Source organism: Syngnathus typhle, linkage group LG10 (assembly GCF_033458585.1).
Source record: "Syngnathus typhle isolate RoL2023-S1 ecotype Sweden linkage group LG10, RoL_Styp_1.0, whole genome shotgun sequence".
NCBI lineage: Eukaryota > Metazoa > Chordata > Actinopteri > Syngnathiformes > Syngnathidae > Syngnathus > Syngnathus typhle.
The window spans coordinates 7,060,570-7,070,862 of NC_083747.1; positions in this window are offsets into that span (position 1 = coordinate 7,060,570).

A 10,293-nucleotide genomic window follows, 5' to 3' on the forward strand; every position below is an offset into this window, starting at 1 on the left:
GTTTGCCATCTTTGAATAGGAGACCTTTAAACAAGGGAAAAACAACACAGTTGGTGGTTATTTTTGAAGTGTAAAGTTGTATGTAGCCCCCCAAATTGTGATGAGGAAAGGTTGCAGCCCCCTACATCATTTAAGTTGCCCATCTCTACTATACATTTTCAGATGAGATTGAAGACCATCCAACCAAACCAGAAGATTGAGCGTCACCGTCTGCAGAGCTTAATGAGTAAGTGTTTTTTGGGTTTTTTCCCTCAGCTGTAATTTCACATTGAGGAAGCAACTGGCATTTTTTGAGTTTGTATCGTCTTTAATCAAATGTCCAATAAGGCTGACAAATGGGAACTGAGTAATACACAAAGCAAGTGTGTGATACTGAAGCTCACCATTTACTTATGTGCCAGCTACACATCAACTAAGCCATTTCTGTGCACTGTGATCTTGTACAGCTTGGTCAAAAACGGTAAACACGTGACCTGTGGGTCCAGAGGGCAGACGTAGAATAAGACACTTACAACCTGGCCCACGAATTATACACCTTGATGTGCAAACGGTGACCACACAACATGCATACAAAATAACTTAATTAATTTCATGCTGGCTGAGTGTGTATTTGATGAATATTTTGCAATCAATTTGTTATATGATTGAATACTCCAAACTGTCTCTATATATCAGATCATTAATTCAGTTTCCATACTTCACAGAACAGTTTTGTTGCCAGATGAAGTTTACACATAAGTAAAACAAAAATCCAAGCCTTGTTTACTGATATCTTCTCGTGGCTGGGTGGTTATTTTTTTTAAACTTGAGTCAGAATCTGGAAGTAGGTTGTATAAAGTGGGGCTGTAATCTTGAAAAATCTGAAATGTCATAATCAACAGCAATGGCCTGAAATTTGGATAAATCAAAAATTAGGCACTCTGAATTGTCTTTAGGTATGATTGTGAGTCTGGATGCTTGTTTTTCTATTTATACAACCAGTTCAGGATGTATCCCGCCTATTGCCCAAAGTCAGCTGGGATAGGCTCTAGCAAGCACGAAGAGTAAGGATGAGCAGTTCAGATAATGAATGGATAAAAAATGATTATACTGTATATTTGTATACAAATAAGAAAATTCATTTTTCTTCCAGATTTATGCTTTAGGATGTTGAAATAATTGAATAATTGAGCTAATGTGTTTTTTATTTTTCGTAATTTAACTGAATGCCACAAGGCTCTCTGCCCATGCAGTCGGAAGAAACCACACTCTCGGCTCATAGGCCTGTCACCGTTTAGCCTGTTTGTGCTGGTATTGTAGCGTCTTTATTGGAACCTGAACATTCCATCCCAGTGGAGCATGTGCTCAGGTTGGTGACCAGAATTTAAAGGAGGTCCCAAGCTAATAGTTGTTTTTATTTTTTTATTTAACCTGTAGGGCAGCTTAGTTTTGAAGTATTTACAGTGGAAGTATGTAGCTGCTGGATTTGAATGCCTTATACTGCCAAACAGTCTTGTTATGCAACAGGAGATTGGGACCTCAACATATTTGCAGTTGGGCATTCACAAATTAACCTATTCATACTTTTTGATGGGATTAGATCTTCCGTTATTTGCAGAAAACCCCAATTATTTGTTGTGGGTCACCGCAAACACACATGGCCTCTGGGTGTTCAGTCTTGTTTTGATCATTGGGGTCATGCAATACAGCTAGTGCTGTAGTCTTGGTGGACACAGTGGGGTGCAATCAGCCAGCATGAGGTTGTTGGAGATTTTTATTTTGAGGGACACAGTGCTGAAAAATAGCAAATTTAATGTGATTCCCCATTCTGAGTGGCTGGGAGATTTTGGCCAGAGGTTAGCATGTTTTATTAAATAAGCATAGAGGATGATAATAACTGATGGAATAGGTAGAAACAAAGAGAAATGCAATAACATGGATGCAGATGACAAGCAGAGAACACATTATATAAAAATGTAAATGCTTTATTCTCCATGTGTCGATATATCTGGTTTGCCATGGATCTTCTTGGCCAGGAGACCTATGAGACAATGTGCTGGCATCGAGACAGGAAATTATTCACAACCTGACACTACAGTAAAAACAGGGAGATGGAAAAAAATGACACCTGAAACATTTTCAAATTCCATCCAAATATATTTTATGAGCTTTTCTTATCTGAGCTGATATGGATCCCCACTGATATTCTAGTTAGATCACACTGTCATATGCGTGAGTGCAGAAAGGGCTCCCACTGCAAATAGATGCACTGGTTGTGTCAAATAAAGGTTATTTATAGAGTTCAGTTCACAATAATTAAGGACAGTCCCTGATCTAGACACCCTGACTGGACAAGAGAAAATACTGAGAAAACCATATGTGGGAAGAGAAGAAACAGGATACTAAGGTTTAAATTTTCCTCCAAACCAGTATACACCATTTTGGTTATGTCATACAGGCGACAGAGCAGCTCAGTGGACATTTATGGTATGTGGCTTATTTTTTAACTAAAGACTTGGAGATTGTTTAATTGTTTCCACTTTTATTGATTATATTGTTCACCACTTGGGGTAGGGCAATAAAGGGGAAAAATGTTTTCTTTTTGTACAGACTCCCTGAACACACATTGTACTTAAACAAATCAGTTTTGCCTCGTAAATGTTTTATATTTGTAATATTCCTGAAAGTGTTCTTTTTAAGCAAAAATTAAATGCAGAAATGTTCAATGAATAACCAGTTGATTTAAGGCATATAGTATTTTTACTTGGTTGTGAACAACTCTATTTATCGGCTTTCATGTCACAATCTTTGAGCACACTTCCTAATAGCACTTCCATACGTTAAAAATTATTAACGTGGACTATTAATAGGAATGCATGATACCAGCATGCATACCATAGTAATTGTATTAATTAATGACTACAATAACAATACTAATAATTAATTGTAGTACAAATGTATGTCTAGTCATTGATAATGAACAAAAAAATTTTTGCATTCATTCATTTGCATTGATGAGTGATATACTATGAGTGAGTTGATAATCTTTACATGTAATGATTTAAATTTCAATACCTCATCAAGCACCCGTGCACTTAAAACAAACGATAACTATTGCCTCTGGCTGGTGACAGTTCAAAGTAATGATGTTCTAATGTGCCAACTCAATAAAATATCCGACCTACACTAAGGAAGTAAATACAACATTGCACCAAATGCCACATTGCATTTTAACCACAAACTGAACGTATAATTCTGTCAACTGAATCCCATTTTATATAAAAATATATTATAACTGAATGTTAATGAGTGCATTTCAAGTCAGTCAAAAAAGTCAGCTTTATTGTCAATCCCTTCATATGTCAAGACACACAAAGCCATAGGTAGTTTAAACAAGGTCTATCTTGCATGAGCCACACGACTAATGGTTCAATATGGGTGTTAAAGAGCTATTTATAGACATTTGAATTTTCATTTCACTCTGTCTTTTCCTGTTCCGCACTCATATTTCTAAAGTCTCGTAATTTCATTTCTCAGTAGGTGTTTTTGCAAGCTTAATAAATCATTTATATACTGAAGTACAAGGTCTTGTACCATAATGGTCGGAAATTAGATGTAGGCCCTTTATAATTAATGCAGTAAATGCATTTTCCGAGCTGTATGACTGCATTCAGCAAGATTTTTTTTCAGCTCATAACAGGTTTTTTTCTGTGGTGATTTATTTAATAAACTCTGAAGTCATTTGTAAAATCATGAATCATGCCTTATGATTTATAGTTAAAGTGTAGATAAGAAATGATGAATTAAGACAATAGAGTTAGTATTTTGAACAGTTGTAGGCTGCTTGAGCAAATCACAGTTGAGTAAGAACCTCTCTCGTGTGACATAGTAGATGACATAATTTTGGTCCTCTACTCTGACCTTTTGCACGTCTTGAAAAATAATTGTTTTCTTGGATGTGGGATTTCAAAATGTACGAAATTTCTTATTTTGATTGATTTGACATAGGCTTGGTGGGTAATTTAAATATTCCAAGTAACGCTCATTTGAGAATCAAAATGCTTCTGTCCACACTTGAATATTACTGTTATTTTAATAGTATTACTTGATGTATTCAGCAATTGATGTATTGATTTTATATATCAGCTGCATCCTCAAGAAATGTTGATATTGATTTTGAAAATGGCCGCAAATCCTTTGCATGAGCCGGCTGTTCTTTGTTGTTGGCAAGTCAGGATTTAAATATGTGTCTTAGTACATATTTAATTTTGTGTGACTGGCTTTGTAGCGCAAATGTGTGTTTCCCTGCCTGTTTGTTAAATGCAAAATGTATCCAGATGGTTCTCAAAACATATCATATTGGCAAATGACCTTTGGAGTCAAATTGTCAGAGGGATCTCCCACCTCTATCATTTTGGAGACCTTTTGTGTGAAGGCAGTTCTTCTCTCATTACCAAAGGCCTGGGTTCGTAAGCTCTATTTGAGATTCAATTAGCTTAGATGCACTGCAAAATATCGAGGGTTGTTTTGCTCGGGCAAAGCCTCGAGCAAACTACAAAAGGTCATTCTGCTCACTTCCTCACTGAGAGGTACAGGGAGGTAAATGGGAGAAGAAATGTCACGTTCAATCGGCCAAAATGGCATTTCATTGCTTGCACTACATCACACTGACCAGATCTATTTTCCCCTTTCTGAAAATATGTTGCCTGGAGCAGTCAGCTCTTTGAATTTAACCTTAAATGTGTAATTTCATGAAGTGTGTTACTATTATTGTATCAGTATAGCATTTCTCTAGGATATAATCTGTATTACTGATAAGAAAGTTTCTTTTACCAAACACACACACACAAATAACACCTGGCATAGTACAGGACTGCAAGGAACGTAGTTGTACCCAAAAAAAGTCAAACCATTCCTTTGCCTGATAAATCTCTACCCTTTAGACAAGGTATTTAGCATATAACTATTGCATTATGCATGCAAATGGGGTAGCCCTCAAGTTCCCTGGGTAGGACTTTATTGACAATGACCTTGGTGGACGACAGGTGTTGGAGGGGGAATAATGGGTCTCTTGTCACCTACAGGTGACATAAAATTCCAAATTAAACATCAGGATGCCCGGATTCATGTGAACTAAACAAAACGTGAATTACATCGGCAATAAGGTTGACTTTAATTATTAATGTGAATCAAGAGAATGTCATGAAATTTACTATCATAGTAAAAAAACAACCTGGGTTGAATGCAGGATTAAGGGACATATAGAGGACAGTATGGTAATCACTCTTCTAAACACAGTGATACATTTCAGAGTCTTCATTTGTGGTGTTTGGATTGACTCTTAGCCTAGATTTGTTCTCCAATGTCCCAGTTTTTTAAAAGGGTTCCACTCTTGTGGGTTGGTCTGTGATACGTAATCCCAGACCAGTGCGCACTACAAAGTGTATATAGTTTAAAACCGTAAGTCGTGATTTTCAATGCAAATTTCGAAATAAAATACAATTACTTTTGCCGTGAAGGATGAAATGGGATTATAGTTATTTACAGGGGGGAAATGAGTTTTCCTTCTCTGCTTTCTTTCTGAAGTGTCACATAATGAATTTGCTTATCATGGTTCCCTTTTATGTAATGTAGGATTTTACTAGACATTTAACTGAGTAGCATCAATTATTCACTCGATTCGCCCGAGTAACTTTTCTCCACCAACATTCTCAGTGATGAAAATGTGCAAGTAAGTTAACTACCCATAAGCTTTTGATTACCCCGTTCTGAACGAAACGGGTTTGATAAGGATCCCCTCATGGGCCTCTCTTGCCTGATGCACTGAATACCAAAGATAAATTAAATTTATTTTTTCACTGTGAACTGGGTCTTCATACCAGTCTAATCAATTTATCTGGAATACTCATTATATTTTCAATTTTGCACATCAATTATTCTATCCTCCCAGTGGCTTCTTATCGCCATTTGATTATTAAGACGAGGCATCAAAATCAAATAATCAGAAAAGGGTATTTTTAAGGGTCACAACGAGTTTTCACTGAACTACTCTGTGATCTTAAATGTAGCTGAACTAATTAAATTGTGTTCAGATGCATAAGTGCTTGTTGAAGTACAAGGTAGGGACTAGAAGACGCTCCCGATTATTAATTGCAATATGAACATATGAACTGGTTTATTTTCATACATGAATTGCACCGGATAATCAAGCACATTAAAAAAATAAAAACAGTCAAACAAGTCAAATTTGTATTCAACTAATCCACAATAACCCTCAACATTGTTCAGTTCTAACACTCACAATACAAAACAATACACTCACTTTTTTAGTTTGTCTTCCACAAATCCACCCAATACTTCGTCCTCAGTGTCTGAGTTTCACAGTTGGGCGATTTTGACATCGATCGCGCCCGGATCCCTCTTGTCATTATTTGAGTTGTTCTCGTTGCTGATACTTACTGTAGCTGTTCGGTGATAATTTGAGACTGATACCTTACCCCAGACAGCCACAATCTTCTGGCAGACTCGCCTGTCTGTCTCTCATCCAATGCTCACACGCAGCTCACAGTTTAACTTTGAACGACCTGTTGACACCAATAACAAGCTGTTGGAGTTCCTTGGCTAATCCACCCGGAATGATGGCAAGCTTGGAAGTAGTTCACTTCGGATGACAGTTTCAGTGAGATGGGTGCTCACTGAGTCGCAGAGATTAGTAGGAAAAGCCATCAGATCACTTGACGTATACTTCTCTCAGCCAGTCACTCATGTTCTCCTTCTTAATATTATGTTGAAGTATTATTCCGCAAGGCTCCTGACTACTGTATCCATAATGATCTGACAATCCATCAACCAGAGCAGCTTCATAGCTTACCAAGGTTATACCATGATCTAACCTTTTCTAATTGTGTGAATATAGCACTATTAAAATAGTATTTCTGCTTTGCACAGAAAAACCTTTGGTATAAAAAGCATACAGATTCACCATGCTACAGGAAAGAACATATGTTACTGCAGCCCACTGCTGAAGAACATGCTGTTGATGACGTATTTAGAACGCATCTGAGTGAGTCACTCATGTGACCACCAGGGCGGCCTTTGTTGGGGTTGCTCGTATACAATAAGACATGTGTAATGTTCGTGTCAGTTATTTGTCAGCATAATGAATTTGATGTCATGGATAGACTAGTTTCGTTTTTAGCCGCCTAAACTTGAAAACAGCTCGATTTTGACCCGGACACAATATTAGGGTTAAATACGTTTCAGAAACAGACTCTGACTATGGCATGATATCCGAAATAGTTGGACCTGTGCTCACAAGCCAGCACTCTGCCACCCTACATTCAGTACCTTACCCCTTGTAAGTCCCCGTGCTGAAAAACAAGCTGTAGCCTAATTGCTTCATTGTCTTTTCCCCCTCATGAAAATGAAGATTTCAGACAATGGGCGGAAATTACATTTGCGTAATGACCCCCCCACTACGGCTTACCCTAAGAAAAAAAAAACCTTTCTGCTGAAACGTCTGTAATGATGGATTTAGCTTCAGTGATAATTTTCTTAATTAAACAACACACTATTTAATTAAAAGCCAGTATGGTTTAATTATAAAGATTTTTCTGCCTTGTTTCTTTCCGTTAGCACGCCCCTCCTTCTTCCTCGCTCTCCCTCGCTGCTGATAAGGAATCCAGCCTGCGGTGTGAGAGCCTGGAAAGACAAATCAGTTGAAACATCTTTGTAATTAATAATGACCTAATGTCTTCACAGCCCAGGCCCATCTTCCTTCATTTGATTTCTCACTTAAGAGGAATAAAATAGTTGTTTTCCTCGTTTGCTTTTTCTTCTCTCTGATTTGTGTCGACATTGCTCTGCTGTTGTGACACGATTCATCTGAAGCAAAATGGTTTATGGGCTGATCTAGATAGAGGATTAGATTATTGGGTATCTTCTTAACTCTGACGTTTCCTGTAAAATATTGAAGTTTTGATCAAATCACTTAAAAGATGAAGAATATGTGACACAGGGTGATTATCCAGTATTCTAGTCATGTTTTTTCTTAATGTGACTCGGGCGTTTATATCATTGCGATTGTTTTTTTTATGAGAACGGTATACTTCATCTACCCAACCGCAATTTTTTAGGTCTGATAAGATTGCAGTTAGGGGCATATAACATTGCCAAAATTAATATTATTGTACAGTTTAACTTCTTCAGAACAGTAACTGGAATATTCCACCACAATGATGATACAAGTTTATTCTGTGTGTTTTTTTCAAAATGCTATTTATCTTGGTCAGGTAGATTTCCTGTAAAAGCATATTTAAATTCAGGAAAGCATGTGATCAGACACAAGCGTTGTAAATCTCCTCTACTTTTGCATGTGCACTTTTGATGATACATTCACTTCATTAATCTCAAATCAAATGTGCCAACATGCTCAGATGACCTTTGAATGTCAGTCTCTGATATTTACAGGTCAAACAGCCAGACAGGTCTGTCAGACGCTGCACAATTTATATCACCCTTTATTAATTGTCTGACAGCAGCATAAAATAAAACATATTTTCCAAAAAGGCCTGTAATCTGGTATATTGACTCTTTAATCAATTTTGTCATTCATTTGAAAACATTTGTGTTTTAAATGAATTAATTTGTAAATGTAATCTATTAGTTAAATTGTTTTCACTGAGGGTATAGTGGTACACCTGATTTGTTTGCCGGCAGTGTGGGTTCAGTTCCTCCTTAGCCATGATGAGGCTGAGTGTGAATGGTTATTTGTCTCTGTATGTGCCTTGTACTGGTGGCAAGTTCAGCATGTTGTTCGTTTTTTGCCGTAAGTCAGCTGGGATACACGACCGTGAACGGAATAAGTTGTGATACTATGTCACACAATCAGACGATGAAGGTTGCATAGGTTTATTACGGACAGTCCAGCTCCCTCCCACATCCGTAAAACATGTTTCTGAGGTTAACTGAAGGCTCCAAATCTGTGTTTGGATTTGTTAATGCTAACAAGAACTTTGCCACAGAACTAGAAATTGTTTTTTTTTGTAATGTGCTTGGGGTAGTAGCAGTACTTCAGAGAGGACCCAGGAACATTTCAATTACAATTAGCAAAATACAGCTACTGCAATTTTAGAAGAATTGTCAGAGGTAGACTGCAGATGGACTCGGTAAATACCATATATAACTTCAGCCAGAATGTTGAGTAGCTGCATTTGAGTTGTTGTTGATGTTGAGTAGCTGCATTTGCCTCATCCTCCTATGTGTGTGTCTTTTGTATCTATCTTGTGCAATTCTTTTGTTCCCCCCTCTCTAAATCTTTCTAGTCTTTCTGAACTAATTTTGTTGGTATATTCATATGTTGGCGTCTTGTGGCTCGTGTCTTTTTTTTAACATTTAGTGGACATACGCTTCTGCCAGTCTCATTTCGGTGGTATCACTCTTGTTAGTATTCATTCATTTGTAACAAGTCATAGAGGCACCTGAAGGCCAACTGTGGCTGTGTTGTGTTTATTTTGTTGAGGCTAAATGATTGAATCTCTTGGGCAGAGATGAAAGGGACAACACTGGAGTATAAATTTTGTAACCGCCCCCAACACACACTCACACACACACACACACACACTCACACACACACACACACACACACACACACACACTCACGCGCACACACTCTCTTATGTAGATGGCTTCTCTCCTCGGAATATTGTTGTTAACACCACATAGTGGTACCCTTCCAACCTGGCAACAGTGTGAGACAAAGACTGGTCCATTCAAAACACCAGACAAATCATACCCAGAAAACTCTTGTTCTGTTCAATCGAGTTGTTTTTGAGGTCCAAGATTCAACGTGTAAGGTGCTCTTAGCCAAATATGTCTTTCGCCTATTCCTGTATTCTGCCGAGGCTTAAGTTTAATTACATTACTCCTTTAATTATAATCACCACAGATTCTATAAATAAAATGATGACTTGATCATTTGAAATAATGCATTAGAAGAATAAGTGTAATTTAAAAAGAATAATGGGACTACATACAAATTTTAGGTGATGCGTTGTTTTTCCTTTTTGCTTCATAAAACACAGTCCCACAAATTAGACTGTTTTATTCATGCCTGAAGAAAATTGGTGCAATTAATTGTAAATTGTAACTTATTATCTATCCTTGTTGCTTCGATGACATCATTGGTTTTGGAAAGGTTTGATGGTTTTTTTTTTCCAACCTACATTGTAGTGTAGAGCAATTACTTCTTCCCTGTCATCATCTTGATTTACATAAATGCTTCAGGCATATCAGCCTCATGTGAATGCAAATCAG